Source organism: Amblyomma maculatum, chromosome 1, assembly GCF_055883805.1.
Source record: "Amblyomma maculatum isolate TAMU_Amacu chromosome 1, ASM5588380v1, whole genome shotgun sequence".
In the NCBI taxonomy this organism is placed as follows: Eukaryota; Metazoa; Arthropoda; class Arachnida; order Ixodida; family Ixodidae; genus Amblyomma; species Amblyomma maculatum.
Window position 1 is genome coordinate 450,590,526 of NC_139344.1, and position 10,277 is coordinate 450,600,802.

General features: G+C 48.6%; 1 pseudogene; it reads right to left on the reverse strand.

The window, feature by feature from the left end:
• Nucleotides 1-380: 380 nt before the first annotated feature.
• Nucleotides 381-4,858, reverse strand: LOC146209645 (uncharacterized; annotated as a pseudogene).
• Nucleotides 4,859-10,277: the final 5,419 nt, after the last annotated feature.

Below are 10,277 nucleotides of genomic sequence, written 5' to 3' on the forward strand. Positions count from 1 at the left end.
CAGTACGAAGGGTGCCAAGATGCGTGCACCTGGCGTGCACCTGGCTGCACGTTCAGACGCGCACCTGCAAGTGATTATTCTTTGGGCGCGGCCCTACACGCCCCTTCTAAGAGTATAACCAAGCTTGCTATCAGCTCGTTCATACTAACTCTTCACAAGGGCCGCACTACCTTCACGGCAGCAATGTCATTCCTGCTGGGGCGCCAATGTCTATACGTCACCACGACACTCAGAGAAAAACATATACACCGACGTAAGCAAATCACAAAACACAACATTGGTGTATGCTGTTGTCCAGGTCTGCTAAGCAGTCAGCAATATCACTCTGCAGGGAGTCCACATTCATGTACACAGGCGTACACACAAAGTCCCATTGTTCATCACGGCTCGCAAGTCCGCGCACACAACACTGACGACACTAGCTGAATATCAGCGAGAAGTCTCTTCCAAATGTCCGGTATATCACATACACGGCTCGCCGCACGCAGCGTCGGCTGAGCAGGAACGTTCACGCTTGTCTCGGTTGACATGGTGGTATCACTAGTTCCCAACTCCCATGACAGATTGGGGAGCCTGGATAGCTCATCCGCATTTCCATTCTTGATACCTTTTCGATGCCTAACCGTTATGTTATAACGCTGGAGTGCCAGCGCCCACCTAGCCAATTTCGCCCCGTGTGGAGTGCACGTCGTCAGGTATGACAGCGGATTGTGGTCAGAGACAACATTGACCTCAGCGCCAAAGAGTCAGTAGTGCGAACTTCTTTAGAGTCCAAATAATAGCAAACGCTTCGCGCTCTATGGTCGACCATCTCGCCTCGGTCGCATCGAAGCGATGGCTTGCGAATGCTATAGGCCTCTCATCGCCATTTTCAGTCATCTGTGCCAAGCAAGCCCCGGCAGCCGTCGCTGATGCGTCAGTGAACAGCCAATATGGCTCATGAGGTTGCAGAGTGCTCAACGCCACTGCTCTGCAGAGCGAGTCCTTGAGCTGTTCTAACGCGCGTTGCGCATCTTGCGGTCACGGGATTAAGTTTGGTACTCCTCGATTTGTCAACGCCGTTAGTGGGCTAGCTATTTCAGCATACCCAGATACATAATCCCTGTAATATCCGCACAGTCCCAGCAAACTTCGCAGCTCTTTCTTTGTTCTAGGCTGCACTAGGCCTTCTATTGCGGATAATTTCACGGGGTCGGGTGCATGTGTCCCTGAGCCCACTATGTGCTCACTAATGTGAGACTGTCCCACTTGACTTTTCTCAGGGATAGCCTTTAGTCCTGCTTCCCTAAGCAACCAAAATATGGTATCGACGTGCTCTACATGTTCTTGCCAGGTTTGCGAGAAAATAGCTATATCATCTAGATATGCCGTAGCGTAGGCTTGATGCTTAGCGAGGAGCGTATTAATCATTCTTTGGAAGGTCGCTGCCGAGTTTTTTAGCCCAAAAGGCATCACCTTCCATGCATATTGACCCTCATGGGTTACAAATTCGGTGAGTACCTGGCTCTGCGGGTCCATCGGTACCTGCCAGTAGCCACGCCTCAGATCAACCAAAGTGATGAACTGCGCGCGACCGACTCTAAAAATTAGCTCCTGTGAGTTAGTCATTGGAAACGCGTCTGCACGGATTCCTGCATTCAAAGTTCGGTAGTCAATACACATTCGCACTGACCCGTCTTTCTTCCCCACACACACAACCGGGTGCGCAATTTCACTCTCTACATGATAGATTAATCCTAAATCAAGTAGCTCATCCACTTGGCGGCTTACTTCTTTCTTGAGCAGTTCAGACACTCGGTAAGGAAAAGCTTTCTTCGGTTTAAACCCTTCTTCTAGCTCAATTCGGTGCCTTCCAACTTTCGCCAATCCCGGCCTGCCATCAAAGAGTGCACGATGTTTTCGGAACAACCGTCGTATTTCATTCTGCTCGATCTCATTGAGGTGGGCTAATTTTTCTAACGGTATTAGCTCCTCATCTTTTAGAGGGGGTGCGACTTGTGGTGCACACTCTACTTCTCCAAACTCATGATCATCATCAGACACTACACCAACCTGGCTTACCCTTACGTAGTACGGTCTCATTCGGTTGGCGTGGACCACAGATCTTTTTCCCTGTTGCGTTTCTACTCTACGAATGTTGCCTCTCACAACCAATTACTGTGAAAGGACCGAGCCACTTAGGAGCCATCTTGGGGGTGCGGTCTGTGTCGAAAACGAGAACCTGATCCCCTACATTAAAGACTTTATTTCGCGTCCTTTTGTTGTATGCTTCTGCGTAGCTAGCTTGTCGCGCCGTGCTTGTGAGTCCTGCCATATTGGCCGCTAGCTCAAACTTCTCCCGTAGATGCGTCAAGCACCTCGCAGGTTCCTCCCTAAGTGTCGCTGGTACACTAACTTCTCCTGCCCACGTCTGGCGAAGAATTGTAAGTGGACCTGTCGGATTTCTGCCGTACAAAAGCCTAAAGGGTGCTACCCCGGTAGTGTCGTGGGGAACTTCGCGGTAAGCTCACAACACAAATGGGATCAACTTATCCCAATTTTTAGGGTCTTTTTCTATTACATGAAAGAGCATGTTCTTTAGCACCCGATTCCATCTTTCCACGGCCCCGTTGCTTTCAGGGTGTTCCGGAGTAGAAAATCTATTGGAACAACCTAATTTCTCTAGCATCAGCTGACTGAGTTGTGCCTTCAAATTTGTTCCCTGATCCGAACAGATAGTCTGTGGGACCACTGTTCGACTGAAGATTTCTAATAGAGCATCACAGGTAGCCCTTGCCATTAATGAACAAAGACATACTACTTGCGGCCATCTCGTGCATAAGTCAACAAGGCACAAAGCATATTTGTGACTTCAAAATGGCGTATCAAGAGGCCCTATAACATCTACATTAACAACCTGAAAGGCATGTTCAGGCCTTGTTATTGGAGTGATGGGTATATTGTCAGTTTGACGTCGGTCTGAGCGGATCTGGCACCCATGGCAAGACTGGCAGTACTCTGAAATTTCTTTTTCCATGCCAGGCCAATAGAAGTTGTACTTTATGCGGGCTTTGGTCTTTCTTGGACCCAGGAGTCCACCCCACAGTGATTCATGCGCGAAGGACAGAACTTCCTTTCGTTTTTCTCGGGGAAGCAGCAGCTGTCGCACTTTAGTACCTGCTATTGAGTCCCAGTGGTGAAGCAAACCCTCGCTAACGAACATACCCGCCTTTCCGTGCTTAGAGTCCTCCCATGCCTTTCTCAAGTTCTCATCAGCGAGCTGTGCTGCTCGAAATATTTCCCGCTAGCTAGACAGCGAAACTACCTCTTCTTTCTCGTCTGACTCTGCTTCCTCTAGTGAATATTCGCCATTCAGTGCCGTGTTCACCTCGCATGTCAGTGCCTCATAGTGGCGATTTTCTGCGTTTTCTAGTTCCCTGTTAAAAACCCTGACTGCACCCATACTTGTGCGCTCAATCTCACTGTGATCTTTAAGCAGCTGCCAGTCCTCTAATGAAAGCAAACAGTTCACACCTTCGGCCAGCTTATTGGTGAGGGCACATACTATGCCTATATTTTGATCTTCTGCAACTGTTCCCGGCCTTGATATTTTTACAGGGATCGTCGCCAACTTCGCCTGAATGGAGCTGCCGAAAGCTGACACTAGTTTCACTGCCCCAGATGGTTCCGTCAGCGCTTGCGGTAGTATGCTTTCTCGTATTACTGTTATTTCACTATCAGTATCAAGCACTGCCTCTGTGCAAACATCTCCGCACACAAGATCTACAAAGTGGATCTTCGATGTGGCTGCCCTCGTACTTTGCATCGGTACCTTAACTTTATAAGTTAAACCCGTACTTTGGTTTGAAACTGGTTCCTTTGCTTCCGTCTCATCGACCCGCGCGACCTTCTGCACCATCTTTTGATACCCATTTCCTTGTTTCAGGCGCGGTTCATTTCCTGTTGCTTGCGGGCAATTCCTAGTAATGTGCCCCTGCTCATGGCATAGATGGCACTTTACTATGGGCTTTTCGGAATTTATCTCTTTTTGGCCCATTTGCTGCACTGGCGCCGTAAGCTGCTTTGTAGCTCGGTCTTTACCTTTTGCTTGCTCAAAGATCTGTAGAGCCTTTGATAGCACTTTGGGCTTCTGCCAACTCTCTCCTTCCTGCAGGCGCACATATTCGATGCCCTCTGAGCTGAGGCCTGCCTTAATGCGATCAGACACCATGAGGTCAGTCAGCGCCCCTACTGGGTCCACCTCTCTAGCCTGGATGTAGTATACTAGGTACGTTTTCCCGCGTGATGCAAACTGAGCCCATGTCTCCTCCTTCCTTTTTGCTGTTTTTTCAAATCTTTCCAGGTACTCAGCTGCGGTGAGTTTTAGCTCAGTTAGCACCACTGCTTTCACAGCCTCATAGTCCGTGCATTCCGCTCCATCGAGGTTACGAAGGAAGTATCGGACTCGCTCTGTCAGTGCCGGCATAATTAAATGCACTCGGTTGCTGTACGGCACACACAAAGTGACGAACAACTTCTCCACCTCATCAAACCACAGTGGCACATCAGCATCGCATGGCATTTTGTAGCCTTTTAGGACTTTTGCACACTGTGTTATTGAATCTGAGCCTATACTTCGCTCATCACTCCGTCCCTACCCAAGCGGTGACAGTCGACCACTCGACAGCCCAAGCTCCATCTGCTTTAAGGCTAGTCGCTCCCGAGATTCAATTTCACGTATTCGTAGCTCCATTTCCATCTTTAACTCCATACGGCGAATAGCCATCCTCTCTGTCTCGGCTCTTGTCGCGTCTAGTGACAATGTTGGTCTCTGGTCGCCGGCCTGTAACCTGCTCTCTACATTGTAATCACCCTCCATAGTCACTACCTCACTATGATCAGTAACCATTTCTACTCCGCCCCCTAGCGTTGCTGCTCCTGTTGAAGATTTGACCTCGATTCACTCTCAGGATTAGATTCGCTTTCTTTAGCGGCTAGCATTCTCCTCGTCTCAACCATAAGCGTCACAAACCAACCACCATGCCAACTTCAACAAACGCAAGAAATCCCACTCACCCGGCGCAGATCTTTTGTTATCTGCTGCCCAGAGCCCGGATGATGCGTCCGCTCCAGCGGCGTCGGTGGCAGCCGAGGTAGAATCGTCCCTTGACGGTTCCTCGCTGCTCCGTGTCGAATGGCCTGTGGTTGTCGGTGCGATGCTTATCCTTGTAGATGAGACGTGCCGAATCCTGTCGGCTGCGCCAGTAGAATTTATGTCGTTCGTTCCTTTTCGGAAGGTTCTTTAAACCCTTCCTGTTATGCAGTTCGGCGTAGGGAAGACCAGGAGGCGTACTTGAAGGTGATTATGGTAGAGTATATATTTACAGGATGACATATATATACAGAGCAAAACTGGAACATGAAATGAATTTACAAAAACAACACTCTGCGCTACTTTACTCTTCCACCTAACTGGTTAGAGCCTAAGCAGAACAGCCGCGTTTCATGCCTACGCATGGAGCGACTGGACTGAACTTTCTTGTATCATGTCTCATTTTACACATTCACAAAACAAATAAATAGGGGCGGTCATTTTCAGAGGCCAGCCCCACACATCAACTGCCCAATAGGAAATATGCTATATGGGCACAGCCCCATGGGTTGGCCTTAGCCTCTAACCCAGGGCCCTCTAGCAATACAAATTACAAACAAACAAAGCACAGCAAAACAATTTCCCCTGTGAGGGTGTCGAACCCTCTCCTCTCGTGAGACTTTCTTCCCACTTGTCTCCCGCACACCGTCGCCTCATCCACGCTGCCGCTGCTGGCCGAATCCTTTCCACAGTGCATTGCCCCTCGCCACCTGTGTTTACCACTATGAGCAATGACAAAGAAAGGGAAAGATCAACCAGCCGCCATTCCGCAGGTGGCTGGTTCTGGCTTGCCCGCTCTGAGCATAATACCCGCGTCAACTCCTGAATGCTTTTTCGGGCGCTCATTTGTCGCATCTGCAGAGGGGGTAAAATTCCTTTCGCACTGCTGAAAGTTGCAGTGTAAAAAAAAAGGGCCGAAGGGTCATTTGGGTGCTCGCTACCGGCCAGTACGAAGGGTGCCAAGATGCGTGCACCTGGCGTGCACCTGGCTGCACGTTCAAACACGCACCTGCAAGTGATTATCCTTTGGGCGCGGCCCTACACCATTTATATTCTGTTGAGTCGAACAATTTCTGTAGCGAAGTTGCACCCCCTTAAAGGGACACTGCAGCACTTTTGGCAAAAGTTGGGCTTTCAGCAGAAAGCCATAGTTTTTCATGCTGCGAACTCGAATATCAGATTAAAATTAGTAAGTAAGTAAGTAAGTGCTTTATTTTCCGTTTGCAAAGTACAGTTGTAAACGGACAGGTTCGAAGAAAAAAGCTGCGGAAACAGCTTGACAGGTCCTAAAACCCGTTCGTTGGCACAAGAAAGCAGAAATAGCCTTTTTTCAGCAGAAATACGCAGCCCGCGCGACGGGGCTCTCCGCGGGTCGCGCCGCCGCCCGTGATTGGCCAAGACGTCGCGTGACGACATCGTGAGGACCGGGGAAGCTGCCGATGCGGCTCCTTCGCTGCGCTGAGTTGATCGCAGTTCTCTGCGGCTTTGTGAATGTCATTATGGCATGCCATTTACACACGAATGACCATCGGGAGTTTTACCGCATGTATCCGTACCAGATACGCCCACAAACGATGCAGCACTTTCGCTGTGGGGAGCGTAGATTTTGCATGAAAACTTGCTTTGGTTACAGTGAGGCATTTTGAAAAGTAGTGTGTGCAATTATTAGCAGAAGCTACAAGGTCCTCAGCGAAACCTCGGCCCGCATTTTCTTGGGGAGGAAGGGCAGCGAACAATGCTTTAGCCGACAACCTCCGTCTCCGGGCTCTCGCGCCGCCCGAGAGGTCATTGTTGTGAAACACGAACCCAACGCTTGGTGTACCAAATCCTGCTTTGAATGCCAGTCGTAGTACCTTAGGGAAACGAAGAATTTTGTAGAAAGGGTGAAGCAGTACACAGCTACCACCAGACAAAGGAACAATAAGCGAAGCGCGGTTGCGGAGTTGTGCAATGCATACGAGGCATTGACGGGGCCATTGTGCTGGAGACCAAGTCAAATGCGCGCAGAATGCTGCTTGAGTCATACGACATTAAGCAGACGTTGAAAGCCTTTCCTTTTTATCGTACTGTCACAATGCACGTTGAGTGAATTGAAGGCTGACGTATGTTGAAGGCCAAGCTGCAGCTCCTCCGCATCCATACCTTCACGAGAAAACCGTGTTCCGAAATGTGTTTTCTTACAAGAGCTTCGTCGTTTTCATTTACAACCTAATGTGCATTGCCAAGCATGACAGGACTATGTAAAACGACGAGGCAGCAATGGGTGCGAAATCGCAAGGCCATGTATGAACAACTTCGATGATTGATTGCTTGGACGCACCGAAGGAAACCTCGCTGTTTGCGCTCCTTACCTGAATGCGCCTATACCCAGCTGAGCGGTACACTCCTTATCTTCTAATAATCCCCCCGTAATGGTTCCACGAACATATCAGGCACGTGCCGTGCTGGAAAAGATCTCGCAGTCTTCACAACCTAGCTTCGACACAGCAGCTAGCAGACTCTTCTTAATCATATGCTGGTTCCCAAATATCATCAGCGCGTGCTACTGATGAGTTGTCCATATTTAGCACAGAAGCCGTTGTGCGGAGCTTGAGCGCAAAAAAGAGATAAAAACCCAAGACACGCGATTACAACCATGCGCCGATGCTGTCTGATCGTCCCATCATGAGATTGCAGTCCATGAACGGATCGCAGATTACTGTCCCGACTGTTTTGTACAAGGAAACAGAAAGGACCGCGTCATATTTCAGCCATGCCTTTTTGTCAAAGCCCTATAGAAGTCGCATTCTAAACAAACTGCATGTGCTCACAGTTACGAAAATGCTTCGAGTAAAATGTTTTTTTTTGTCGGCTTAAATTCATCTCTCTTCTCAGCAACGCCGCATTGCGCCGCGAGCTTTTAATATAATGGAAGATTACATCGTCGCGTCCACAGCTGTTCGTGCATCCGAACACATGCAGAGCTGTGTTGTATCAGGTGCACAACACTAAGTTGACGTGTATTGTACGTCCGCAACGCACGCGAAACGAGGAACAGCGCACGCCGAAAACCCCCTCCGTTGGCTTTGAATGCCTCTGGTTCCTCATGGTGAAGCGAGGTTTCTCCCTCCGCATTCCGTCTCTGTAGCTGTCGCGCGGGGCGCGGGAAATTTGAGTGGTGCGCTTTCAATCGACGATTGAGCAGGTGTTTTATGCATAATCAAAAAAAATAATTTCACAGGCATGATCAAAACATTATATTCCTCAAAAGCCTATAGTATTGGTACATTTTAAATCCACTGCAGTGTCCCTTTAGGTACTTCAGAACCAACATTCGCTCTATCCTGAATAGTGACAAGGAAAGAATGATGAACTCGATAAAATGTTTTTGCGAGGCTGGCCTGAATTAAAGCAAGCTTATCATGAGAGCAGGAGCACGATTCGAGGATTGTGCATGAAATGTATACATTATTTTGTATGGCATGGCCCCTTAAGCAGCCCGTTTGGTGAGGGCCAATAAGAACTCGCATTGCGAACTGTAGGCGATTTGATAAAATTTTGGCGAAAATCTTATATTCTACATTTCCCAGTATTATGGATCTATAGCCTTCCACTGAGCGCAATTCTTATTCATCAGTACGTTTTGGAATTAGGACATTGTGGCATTTTGTAAGAATCTCGGGAAGGGATTCTAGATCAAAACTCACCACGAAGACATCTAGCAGAATAGGAGCAAGAACAGTTTTAAGAGCTTTGTAAAATTGAAAAGAACTGCCATCAGGACCAGGCGTTTTTCAGAGGTAATTGATTAAGTGCCCCTTATCCCTCCTGCCGCGTGAAAGAGCTACTAATTACAGCACAATAACTTTCTGATAAATGGGTCACCAGGGATGTGAATTGCGAGATAATGTCAGCATTTCACAGGAGGAGTGGCCCTATACAACATCGAGTAATAATACACGAACGCGGAAGTAACTTCATTCGTACTCGTAACCAATGTGACATTACGCATTATTCACGTAATCAGCTTTGCAGTCGCATGATGACGGTCATCAAGCAAAGCCTGCCACGTCGGGCGTTCGCAGTGCATAGTACGCTTGATAAGAGACGGATTTAATGCACCCCTCTAACGTTCCGCATCATGCCTTTGTAATTCATTTTTGAGTCTTGCCACTAGTTCCCCAAGCCGGGGTGGCGCAGTGGTTACGGCGCTCGACTACTGTTCCCAAGAGCGCGGCCTCGGCGGCCGCTTTTAGGTGGATGCGAAAAGCAAGGTGCCCGTGTGCTGTGCGATGTCAGCGCATGTTAAAGAACCCCAGGTGGTCGACATTCTCGGAGTCCTCCACTACGGCGTGTCTCATAGCCCGAGTCGCTTTGGGACCTTAAACCCCACAAACCAAACATTCTATAGTTCATACAGGTTACACAATTTTTGGTAAGTGCCTCCTCCTGAAGCTTCCTGTAGAAAGATTTAATTGAGCCAAGTTCAATTAAAATACCTAACATGGTATTGCTATTGCTATCACAGGTATTGCTATCACACGTACTATCACAGGTATTGCTATCACACGAGGTATTGCTATCACACGTACTTCCTGCTTGAATATTTTCCAAGCGCCAAACAATGGTGGAGTTCCGATAAAACATAATTGGAGCTGTGAGCGCACACGAAGGATAAATTATGGGTCATTTACCAGCGATGAGTTTAACTTCCAAAGTTCCCACTGCGGCCTAAACTTTGAATGGTCATTGCCACCAAGCCAGGCCACAACGACCACTGTCCGGGGCGGATAGTGAAGCGTTCATTATAATTCCCCTCGTCTACCGTGAGGATATCGGGATGCCGCAAGTGACGAATACAGCGCCTTTATTTTCCTGTAAACGAGTTATAGAACGCCGGTGAACTTTGATGCGTTTAATGGAATGGTGTTGTGTTCGACAAGAGGCGCTCAAAGTACCGTCACGATTACACATGTTGTCACCAGGCGATTCATGCACAGACGAAGCTGACCCCCTCGAGCATCCGATTCAGGCGATCGTGCGGCGCCTTTTATTTGCCGCTTCCTCAAACGCCGCACCACACAGGAAACAGAAGCAGACCGAGATGTCAAGGAGGCGTTAGTACAGCAGGTATCGGCGGCATTTCAAGCTGATTTACAGGCTAGAA